A 12,655-nucleotide genomic window follows, 5' to 3' on the forward strand; every position below is an offset into this window, starting at 1 on the left:
TTAGTATGACTGTAAGCTTTGAAAGCAGGAAGTCATTTTTAACACCATATATAAATGTTTCAGCATTCAGTTACATATGACCCAAATACAGAAATTTAGCTTTTCTTAACCCATCCCCCCCCCAAAAAAAAAAAAAACCCAACAACCTACTTTCCGTATTGAGGTCAGTCTGTCAACCCTTTTTATTAATAGCACCAGTGTTTGCTGCTTTTAATACTGGTTCAATTATTTATGTCATAACTAATCAGCTAATGTGAAAGAGTGCTGTTGTACATGTTTTTTTTTTCTGACGGGGTGCACACAAGATGTTAATCAATGCTCACAGCACACAGAGTAGATAGTTCAAATTTCTCTTGTAAAAGGCACTTAATAGACTGCACCTCCGAGGAAACAGTCAAATGTATTGCATTTCTGACCTTCTCAGCAAAGCATTGGTACAATGATCCAACCACAAGAGATCATGACAATTGTGCAAGACTATCCTAACAAGTCTCATTTCACAGCTCCAGGAGAAGATCAATCTAGACAAGACATGTAAGAGCAATGTCAAGTTCTACAGTTTCTCTAACCTTTTTCATAAACATTGTACCTATGAATGATGCCATACCAACACCACCTAACAACAAAATGTGTCATGAAGAGATGCACACTGTATTGTTGACCAAATCCAGTGAATTGCGTTCAGTCTATTGCAGCGTGGTTTAGCTGTTTTATGCCTGACATCCTTCTGATGTTCCCTCTCTTGTTTACAAGGATTTCTACCTAATATCACTTCAGCTTGACAACATTTACCTGATAACATGCGTTCAAAGTACACTGTGTGACAATGCCACTATCTTAGTCTATATCTACAGACCATCTTGTCTCACATAATGGCTTTTCCCATTTCTAACCATATCATGAAAATCTTCTAAGGAGTTAACAGTAATAGTCAAAACATGCTAATTAGAAGTACAAGCATCAAAGACTACAAAGAAGGATACAAACTTACAGACTACAGAAGAAAATAAACAAGAAGGAAGGAGATAAAAAGACAGACAGACAAATAGATAGACAGATAGATGGATAGATAGATAGACAGATAGATAGACAGATAGACAGATAGATATGAGACAAATAGACAAATAGATAGAGAGAGAGAGAGAGGGGGGGGGTGGTGAGAGGGGAGGGACATACCTGTGATAAAGGGTTGCTTATTCTGGACTGCGTGCTATTAATGGGCAATCTGTAAAGTATTCCACTGAACTTTGGCTGGGTGGATCAAGTTTGCACAATAAACAACATGAGACCATAGAGCATACCTGTAACTCCATGATGAGATACAGTGCTCACTGCTTAATCGGGATGGGTTGGGAGACAATTAAGTTTTTTTCCCAATTAAGCGATGCCATTGCTCAAGCAGGGGCTGGTATTAGCCCGTGCAAACCACACAACACAAAGCCCAGTATGTGGGCATTATACTAAACCATGCACAGTTATCAAACCCCCTGATAACCACAGCAACAAGCACACGCATGCTACAACATGCAGACACAAAATGGAAGGAAAAAAACAACCCACAGCTGTCAAATAATTTTGGCAAAAGTGCATCATCAGAACAAACCTTCATTCATTTGATCCACAAAATAACCCTGTTCAGAGGGAATCACGATGCCTTTTACCTGATCCATGCACAGAAAGAGGCAGCACTACTAACTTTAACACACTGTTTAATGTGTTAACAACATGCACATTACGACGACACTGATTGCAACGATCGTACGAACAAATTTTCCCCATATTCACACCTCCTTCTTACACTGTCACATACAAACACACAAAGTGCATGCATACTATGCACGACAGGGAGAGTATGGGCTGCATGTAGCAAAGGTGACTCTCTGTGTCTGTAGCTCTGTAGCAACAAATGTTCCGACTGCAGTCGGCATAATCTATCTGGAATTGGTTAGAAAATAACCCTTCTGATGAGGAAATTAAATCCCTGCAATTATTTCTATGGATTTACTTATCATCTTAAGACGATGAATGATGGACAACGGAAGTGTTTCAGTCAGAATTTGTCCCAATAAAGTGGTTAATGGTTCTGATTAAGTGATGAAAATAACACATTAACATTTTGTTACATCAAATTTTTGTTGCACTTAAGTGGGTTCCCACTAAAGCAGTTCCCGATTAACAGGTAGGCACTGTACCACAAACCACTACAGGACATACATTATACCTTAAACAGAATGCTGAAAGACAAGGACTTTGACCTGCATTAATGATTTTCTTTCTATATAAAATATATATGTTAGCTTTCACAGTGGGCATAGCATATTCAAAATTGGTCGTCTGTTGGTTATCACGTGAGTCTGTCCTTTTATACTACTTTTATGCTCACAAAAAAAAAGAAACTGATTTTAATCCCTTGGATACCCTCATCTAAAAGGATTTCAATACTCCACATGACAATTCTCATGACAATTCTCATGACAATGTGTAGTGATAAAATTTTATTTGTCATTATGATGACCATCTCTTTTTTATATATGAGGGGGGGGGGGGGAGGAGGAGGTTGCCACATTTGCCACAAAATTCTTCAGCATCTTATAAAGATTATTAGAGGATTCAATTTTCATTACATTCCTACCATGCAGCTCCTGTGAGTCACAAAAGTACAGAATTCTACAAAAAAAATTCATCTGGCCAAGATATTATTCTAATTGTGATGTGCTCATCGAAGCACATCACTCGGAACAGCCCACCTAGTCATGAGGTATACACTGAGGGGCGGGGCACTGAAGTTCACTGGGAGGCATCACTCCGATAAGATACAGCCTTTCTGGTCAAATACCATTCATTCTGGCCCAATATCTCTCCTGTACTGCCACTGATGAAAAACAAATTAGACTCGGGGGGGGGGGGGGGGGGGGGGGGGGGGGTTCTGTCCCCTCACAAAATAGTCTGAAGGAAAATCATTTACCTGTTGCCCCCTGAGATAGGTAATTTCCCAAAGTTTAATATGCATCACATCCGGTTTCTGCAAGCAATGGACTAATATTACTCGGGTACCAAGAGGGAACAGTGACATCTTCCACTTCCTGAATAGTGGAATCAATCAGCCTGGGTTCCACACAGATGCATTCACTGATTTGATATCCCGCTGACATTGCCTGATGTACCATTGTATCTCCAAAATAAATGGGACCCATGACACCGCTCTGCCCTCTATTCCAGAGACTCCAACTTCAAAGGGGTTCTTTCAAGTCTAATCATGCATGAAAAAGCCACTGGTATGTCCATTAGTTGGCCCTCAACATGCTTTATTATACCACACAGCCCATATTCACAAATGGACAGTTTTCTAGAAGATATATACCAATCTACCAGTTGGAAATATTCCCACATTGAATTGTACTTTATCTCCTCACCTCTTCAGCGATCATTGTAGTGTGTATGTACGATGTCTATCTAGTTAAGATTCACAGAGTACAATGAAACATATCATGTTTGTCTTACAGGGCCATTTCAAATCATGCTCATGCTGAATTACATGAAATGAGTAAAATGAAATTGATGTAATTAAGGTAGATATGTAAACAAAATCAGAAATAAAATAAGAAAGTATGGGTTTTGAGTTTAATGTCTTACAAAATAGTGATAATATATTATTATCTGTGACCCCATGCACACACAAGTTGAGTTGAAATATGAGTATCCCCAATCTATTGTAATAATCATGTTTTTGGTTCATAATTTAGCAATCATAACTCATTCCCTCATCATTGCTAACGTGTTCAGACACAACAAAAGTTTGGTGTGCAGGATACAACATGAAAGGGTAATTTGTGTGATACCAACATCATCACTTTATCTCATTGGAATCTCTTCTTGACACAAATATATCTGCTTAGGAAAAAAAAATACATATATAAACCTATAATGATTGGTAACTTTTTCATTTCACACTTGTATGTCTTGTTTTAATCAAACTTGTGCCATTTCATTTGTTCGATTTCACTTGAATTTACAGCAAACTAAATCATACATAGTGAAATGTATTTTTAAAGGACAATCTACTGCAAGGGGAGACTTGTTTGGATCAAACTGAATCTCAAAGCAGGTGATCAATGTTAATGCTCAATTGAGTAATGGGATCAGTTCTGGGAGAAAGTAAAACATTCTCCAGGGGTTAAGAGCCAATCATGAGTTAATGAGACACAGCAATTGGAAGGCTGTAGGTCTTAACAAAAAGGTTCGACAACACATCAACATTGTGTGAGAGCATTATAAGACACCTTCCATACTCCAAGGTATACCAACAGACAACTAAAAAAACACATGGCAACTAAATGCCATCTCTTGGACACATTACCTTTCAGCATTCAAAACACAGCCTCCATTTCAAACTCGACTCCATCAAGCAAACAAAATGTCATGCACTGTAGTACTCTTGAATTGTAGAATTACCTTTGAATTCAAAAGGTTACTAGTCTGTACAAAGTAGTCCTAAAATAACTTCTGTCTAGCAAAGTCAACAGACTTCCAAAACAGAGATGTTAATTGCATAGTAGATGTGAAGCCACAGGCATTAGTCTCCTTTACAATACCTTATACTGACACTACTTACATGTATGTACAAGTGTTAGTCCTGTAATAACCAGGCTTTGACCAGACACTCAGAGGGTGTGTGAATATTCAGCCAAACTACTCAATATTTCCAATAATCAGGCCAAAACATAGGATGATTCACAATCTAAATGAAGACATTTTGACTTTGCAGAGACAAAGAGCCTTGAGTGATGCATCTTATTTTGTTACTGTGTGATATAGTGAGGTCTGAGATTGGAGCTCATCACATAAAATAGAGAGATACACACAGTATATCACCCTACAGTCCAGGAACTCACACAGGCTCAGTCCATGTCTCAGACCACAGTACTGGCTACTGGAAATCATGCTACACTGGCTGCTTCTCAAGGATCTAAATGAGATGTGGAATTATGCACTCTTTCCCTTCCTTGGATATACCTCAAACACTTACAAAAGATAAACACTACAGTTCCCCATACTTATGCTGAGAGTTTAATCCAAATTAAATCTGCTGAACTTTCTATAGAGCATGGGGGTGGTCCCAGAGTATTCACCTGTTTTGAGAGGTAATGACAATGATTTCTTCTTTTTTTTTTTAATTCAGCTCCTGGCTATTTGATTAAACTGTGTACAAGTATGGATTCTGGGTTATGTGATTTATCAGTAGAACAAGCAAAGGAGGACCTTCATTAAAACACTGATCAAAGTAAAAACCCTGAAGACAAATGGAGAAATCAGATCTATACAAAGCCCACAAGTCAAAGAGGCATTGGAAGCCAGTGAGGGGGAACAGCTTACAAAATGACAGACACATGGACTGATAAACAGACAAGCAGACTCTGGTCATATTGATAAAGACTTGTACATGAACATTCACTGTGAGAAACAGAGGTAGTGAACAGAAAAAGAAGAGAAAAGAAACTATATACAAGTTAAAATACACAAAGAGGACTTAATCAAAGGAAAGAGAGCTACCAGACATATTCACATTTTCACACAAAAAAATTAATCAAAAGCAAAGAACAGAGAGAAATATGAGAGGTAAAAAATAAAAACACGAAGTATGAAAACTGAGTGAGAGAAGCGGATATTGGTATACAAGGAAAATTGTGCTCTCACGCATTGAGAGAGAAGGGGGGGGGGGGGAGAGATAGAGAGAAAGAGGTGAATACAATGGCTCCTCTATCTCCTCCTCACTCATTGTTCCTATGGCATTCCAATGAACAATAGTGTTACTCTTTGCATGAATGCAGAAGATGGCCTCAAGTGGGTTTCTGGATTTAACTCTACCCTGACATGGAGTGTATTATAAACTTTCCTACACCCCTCTACATTCTGCCACAGATGTAGGCTGCACACACACACACACACACACACACACACACACACACACATACAAAAAAGGGGGGGGGAGCTTTGGCACAGATTGCTTTATTGCTTTTTCTTGGTAGTCTATAAAGCAGACTCTTGTGCCATAATTAAAATGATACTTCATTTATTTCTATAACAATGGAAGCCTAGTCGAAGGAAAAACACTTTTCCCACTGATAGTTCTGTTGTTTTATTCAATTTCTTCAAGAAGACAAGAAGTAACTGTGTAAACAGGTCATGAAAGATCCAACACAAAGGACCACACAGGATAATGCAAAGAACTGTGATATGGCTGACTAGTATTATCTAAAAATTCAAGCACAAATATGCATAGACTTTGCTTTAAAACGTTACCTATATCATCTAATTCTTAAAGTTGTCAATGAATAGGTTGAAGACATTAGAAATTCATCACAATATCTTGAACTGCCTGATTTTGGAAGAGAAAATCTCTGTTTCCTCAGACCTTGGCCAGGAATATTTGAGTTTGATGGCAGAGCTTAACGTCCCCTTGGGTGATCAAATCCTCCCTTTCTCTTCAGTGGCAGCAGAGGTAGAAAGTAGCCACCATGCACCAGCTTTCATCTCAGCTTGTGTACATTTCTATTCACTGTGTTAACACAATTTGCACAATACAGTTACACTGTACTTTAGCATGTAGTCCATTAGTCCTTGAACACTTGACAACTAGGTATTTCATCTAGGAGCATTAACCCTTCAAGCAGACGTGACCTTTCATTTGGGAGTATAAAGCAATATAGAAAGACAGTAGTCTGCAGCATACACAGTAAACTGAAGCCTCCAACACAAAACCAAAATAAGAATAGCTAGAAGAATTTTCTTGGGCAACATCTGATATTTTTTGCTAAATAATTCTGTTTGGATGATAAATCTGTGAGCAAAAAGCTGGACTGGAAATCATGGCCTTGGATCAGGCAATGACACATCAAGAGGGCAAATGACTCCATGTTAAAATCAAGGGAAAATTCTTTTTAATATTACATAAACCAACCTGCTGGAAATATCAGTAGACTGCTTGTCCACTCTTACTTGATATGTCTTGCTACTAGAAGGTTTCAATTAAAACAATGTGTGCAAAAGCACTGTTAAACCTTCAGTAAGTTAAGTTTATCTACTGAACATTGATCCAATGTTCAAGCTCCCTCTTGCATGGTATCAAATGTACACTCTTTGGGAAATTTGGTAAAAAGAACATCTCAGTAAATCATTTCAAGGACGTTCAAGAGATGGAGTAACGACAGTGCTATTCCCTTTGATCTCATGTTTCATGCCGCCACTAAGGAATATTTGAAGTATGTGCTAAACTGGAGCTGCCTCACATATATGAAGACAATTCTCCCTATCGCATATAGCTCTCTGAATCTGAATGCGTGTGGCGCTCTAATTTTTTACCTTAAATTGTTGGGATACAAACTTCTGGTTATGAACGCGCTGTGTGTAAGTGTAGACTTTTATGCACATTGAACACTGAAGTACCAGTATTCAAAGATCGTATAAAATTCTGTCTTATAATCTGTTGAATAATAGAGTTATTTTCCAATCTGTAACTTTAAATTTGATGAATGGGATTCTTCTGCAAAGTGGCCCAATGCTGGGCCGATGATGCAAAAAACGAAATTATGGAAAATATCCATTGGTGAAGGACATGACGTGGTAAGCCACATAGTTCTGTGGGGTAAACTGCAAAACTGGAAGTGTACGTCCCAAGAGCGATTGATCAGAAATCTCTATCGCTTGATATCGGCTATATGCGATAGGGAGAATTGATTCATGTGGCATTGCATCATGACAGTCACTCTCAATGGAAGATATGTCTTTATGATGGTAATTACTTTTCGCTGTCCCTTCCTATGAAACATGAGCGTTACAGAAAGGTACAGACACAAGGATGTGTGAATAAAAGTTCCACAAATTTTGACGAAATAAAAATAAAAATTACCAGACTTTACCTGTTTTTACACTAATCTAACATACAAATAAATAAAGAGCTACACTTGGAAGATTATACCATATCAGTTTCATTTGTCGGAAGTGATCAGAAAGATGATATAATTGACTTTCCAGTAAGGGTGCAGTTCAAATATTTTTAAAACGTATGGCTCACATTAACACTTTTTGACATAATCCTTGACAGGAGTTACTTTCTTTTTCATATGCCATATCATTAGCTGAAATTTAATTTCCTTTCATCCAAAAAAAAAAAGATAGCTGACATTATGTTAGCATTCTAAATGAATCATCCCATTGCTCGGAAAGACGGCGGCATCGAACCCTGATAATCAAAGGCACAAATGCACCTGTGGTCACTGTGGAATTCTTTTGTGCGTCAAAAGAAAACTGAGTGTAGCTGTTTGGATGTTTACAGCCAGTTGGAACTCCATTTCTCAAACCTCCTTGACTATTTCCAGTGTTCTTCATTAGCCCATGATAGGCATAGTACACCAGATTTATAATGGATTCCAAATTAATATGTAAATGAATACCTCATACCCAATTCAATTTATCTCAGGGGATAAAGAGCAGGTGTTTGTGGATTTCAGAATTTTCAGTAAACATCACACATTCTTCTCCAAGACCAAACACCCTTAAGTGGAATTAATCATAGACAAGACCACAACCTTCTAGAGGGTACAGCTAACCATAGAGGTATGTGGCTTAATTCATCCATGAAATAAACCTAAATCTATATGTATCTCTGTCTGAAGTCAGAACCGTTTCACAGTCCACAAAGATTGAGGTAGCAAACCCCTGCCAATATACCATCCGCTACGCATCGTAACTCTTTAAGCAGGAAACCGCTGCCAGCAATGCAAGCAGCAAATTAAATCTTGAGAAAAGAAAGGAGACTTGTAATCACTAGGAAAGGCAGTACCTGGTACAAGATGGAATGCTGTATGAATAGACTGACGTCTTATGGAATGTGTGCATTATGCATCACATATTACAGCACATTGAATTCATCATTTCTATCAAAGGCCATAAAGCAAAATCAGGCTATGCTCGAGCACTGTGAATGCTTTTTTTATAAGCTGAGCTTGAAGCATGAGTCTCTCTGGGTGACAGAATAGAATTGACAAAGATGGTATGTCTTCTTCACAGCATGAGTCACTGGGAGCCTCCAACAAGAGACCTAGTGAGTTTAGCACCCAAATGACTATCACCTGACATCACTGAAGTATCCTGAGTTCACCTTCCATAGCACTCTTGCACATTATTACCTGAGAAGAACATAGCAAACTTGAGGAGCTTTGTGGACTTCCACATGGGCATGATGTCCATTTGTATATTTTGTCATACTGGACATAATACCTGCCAAGTTTGTAGAAAATATGACAGTGCATTTTCCAAAAAAACACAAAGACAAAAACTGAAAATGTAAAAACTGGCCCAAATTTGAAGTCAACCCCAAGGGGGTCATCCCTGGATCTGCCATAAAAAACTTGGAAGTACACCCACCTGGTATTAACTCATAGCATATATGCTTTATCATTTCTTATTTTAGAGATTTTGTTTATTTTTATTTTTTAAAGATGATCATATTTTTTATTATGGTTCCCACAACCAGTCAAGTTTGGTGAAAATGTGACCATGGCTTTTTGAAACTCCGTTTTAACAGCTGACAATACTCAGGGCAGCCTCTGGAGAAAACCTGAAACAGAATGTTACCTCATCATGGGCTTTTCAAGAAGAAGTGGAGATATAAAAGATTGAATATGCATGACTCACAACGGAAGAAACACAAGGGACAATGGAAGCTGTGTGTCTATTCAAAATGTCAACTTGTGCAGGGAATTTTCATTTCTGTCAAATTTGCTATGTTTGCAGCATATTTAAGTTCATAATTAATGCAGATATCCCTACTTTTTGCTGTAATTGTGACCCTGAGTGAGAAACTATGAATACTGCTCATTAAAAAAGACTAGACTGTGTATTATATGCTATGTGACTGAATACATGCATCAACACAACTTGCTAGCAGCACTTTGAGTTCACTTTGCTGGTTGCTTGTGAACAGCCACAGCCATGAGGCTGGCCTACTGAACAATGCACACACTCATGTACACACGTACCGGTATACATACCAGACTGCTGTAACACAGCTGTAAATCATGAGTAGGAGCTGGAGTTGCTCATCATCATAGATCATCCATAATTACTTTTGGAATGGATTTTAAAGCCACTTCCAAAAAGCAAAGAGTTTCAATATGTTGAGGACAGTGAGTATCAATTTCTGATTCAGATTTTTTTTTTTTCTACCGATTTTAAATTGTACAAGCAGTGATGCCACAAAGCTTGCAAAGAGTGATGAGTTGTTTGAGCCACGACATGCAATTCACCATCAATATCAACAGTTTGTGGTAACCAATTTGGTCCAAATTTACAAGAGTGTTTTAAAATAAGCCATTAAGTCTTTGTGTGATTTTGGTGCAATTTGGCCACATGGAATTTGAAATGTTTATATGGATACGAAAATACATTACCACCAATTCATGTATGCAAAGGCTGCTGTGAAAGTATGCAAGACACTTGTGATGTCATTAAATCATAGGGCAATAATCCACCACGAAAGCAATTTTATGGGTATTAAGAATGAGGATTTACATTCTCTCTTCTTTCTTTTTATGCTGGAATTGGCCGGCAAAAGTACAATATTCATGTTAAGTACATTCTCAGCTTTCACAAGAGGTATTATTTGCTGATTTAGGATTCTCTTTAAAGCTCCAGTTTAAAGTGTAATGGAAAACATTTTCCTTAGAAGTACGATTTCATCCTGTGGAAACTGGAAGGAGTAGAAATAATACTTAAAAATATCTTACTATTGTCACTTCCCACTGGTACAGACATTTTAACATAGTTTGAGCTCATATTGAACACTCATTTCGACAACCACCACCATCATCACATGAACTTTGGTAAGACCGGATAGCGTGCCATAGAGGGCTCACTCTTTTATAGAAAAGAGAGGTGATCCATGGGACTGTTTGAAAGATCGTACCGTGAAGATTCTTAAATACCAACCTGTAACTCAAGTGAATCTCATCTTTGGACCTCCCTTGACTGTCTGGCTTTACCTGCAGAGGACAAAACAAGAAATTAAAAAACAAATAATTCATAAGTTAAATCTCGCCTCACCTTTTTACAAGCAAATGCAGACAGCCTTAATTGGCTGAAATATATGTAACTATTGTATCAACCAGCTGTAATGTCTTCATGTCTTTGGGATGAATCTGCAGATCAAATTTTATACCTGCTTCCTACATGTACAGTTTGTTCTAATACTGAAATAAGACAAAGCTAACTGACAACTTAATATTGGTACTCTTGTGCAATGTGACATAACACAAGTGGGACTTCGGAATGTGCACACTTGATAAAACCTAGACCGGTCCACTCTAGTCCCCCTCTATACACTGTACACTCCCCACTCTACTAGTGCTAAAACAGTCCTGTGAGATAATAAATGGATGTATGAACAGTCTGATTCATCTAATGTGGTTAGAGATGGTTTCACAGCTTTTCTAGGTTCTTCATTTGAATGCAAAAAGGAAATCAGACATAAGGCAACCAGACACATATATGTAGGTACAAATGTACCTGTGGAATTCTCTTGACTTTGTGCATCCACAGTAAAATTGATAATACTGTCTGATTACAGCAGTTGCAACACCATCTCTTGAAGCTCCTAACTACAATCATATGTGGTGTCTGAACACACTGTATAATGTGAAGGAGCTATTAAGGAGTCCAATGGCTGTGCACAGAGATTTACAAGTTCTGCAACAAGGGTTTCAAAAATGCTATCTTTGTTTGCTATGGTCTAATAGACATCTCTGCACTCAAGATTAAAGTAGGGATTATGATTACTGGAGTACCTTAAAGGCATTATTTACCACTTGTAGATGAATAAAAAACCAAGCTTTAATGTTTCAAAATAGTCTTAAAATGTGAATTACACTGTAGGGATAGAAACAACCAATGTATAGAAATGTTAATGAGCTTAAAAGTATTGTTGAATCATACAAAATGTGAAAAGAGTGAACACTGTTTCTAGAATAAACTGTCTACAGTTGTGGTTTATTGAGAAAAATGGTGATATCTCCATAAATTTTGGACTTTATTGCAACATTTTTATATGGCAGGATATTTTGTAATACAACTGACCTGCACGTATGCATCAAATATGATAAGTCATACATTTTTAAAATCAATGCTGCCAATGGTAAACAGTACCTTTAACTAGTGCTTCAATCAATTGTGGCAGGGTAAGAAGACATTCCAGAAAATTATGAACTTTGGCACAACCATATTAAAGTGTTTATCATGTAAAGTATGCATACAAAGCCAAAAATGCTTGAATACTTTGTGCAGTTGGAGCTAAGAATTGATGGGGTCTGTGTAATCTATAAAATGCACTTCTGGTGTGGGAATTTGACCTACCCCAACCTTTGCCTGTTTGTGAGTCTTACACAAGATTTGGCAAGAATAGATACAGCACCACCACTGCCAGAATGTAAGGTCTTTAGTGCATTAAAACCTGAATACAATTGCTGTATACTGTGCTTGCACAATACTGCTAAGCAACAGGTCCCAAATGCATTCATAGTGAATATAACTTAGAAATATGCAATACTGCTCCCCATGTGAACTAAACTTTTACAATGTTTCGTCAGTATACAATAGTCTCCTG

General features: G+C 37.7%; 1 protein-coding gene across 1 annotated transcript in view; it reads right to left on the reverse strand.

Moving 5' to 3' along the window:
• Positions 1–12,655, reverse strand: part of LOC139718748 (epidermal growth factor receptor kinase substrate 8-like) — a 79,892-nt gene that overhangs the window by 35,890 nt on the left and 31,347 nt on the right. Inside the window, exon 2 of the mRNA XM_071630212.1 lies at positions 10,987–11,039. The gene's annotated coding sequence lies outside the window, so the exon portion shown is untranslated. The remainder of the gene's footprint in view (positions 1–10,986; positions 11,040–12,655) is intronic.

This window comes from Diadema antillarum, unplaced genomic scaffold (assembly GCF_040938485.1).
Source record: "Diadema antillarum isolate AM-2024a unplaced genomic scaffold, OU_Dant_1.0 scf00000099, whole genome shotgun sequence".
Lineage (NCBI taxonomy): Eukaryota > Metazoa > Echinodermata > Echinoidea > Diadematoida > Diadematidae > Diadema > Diadema antillarum.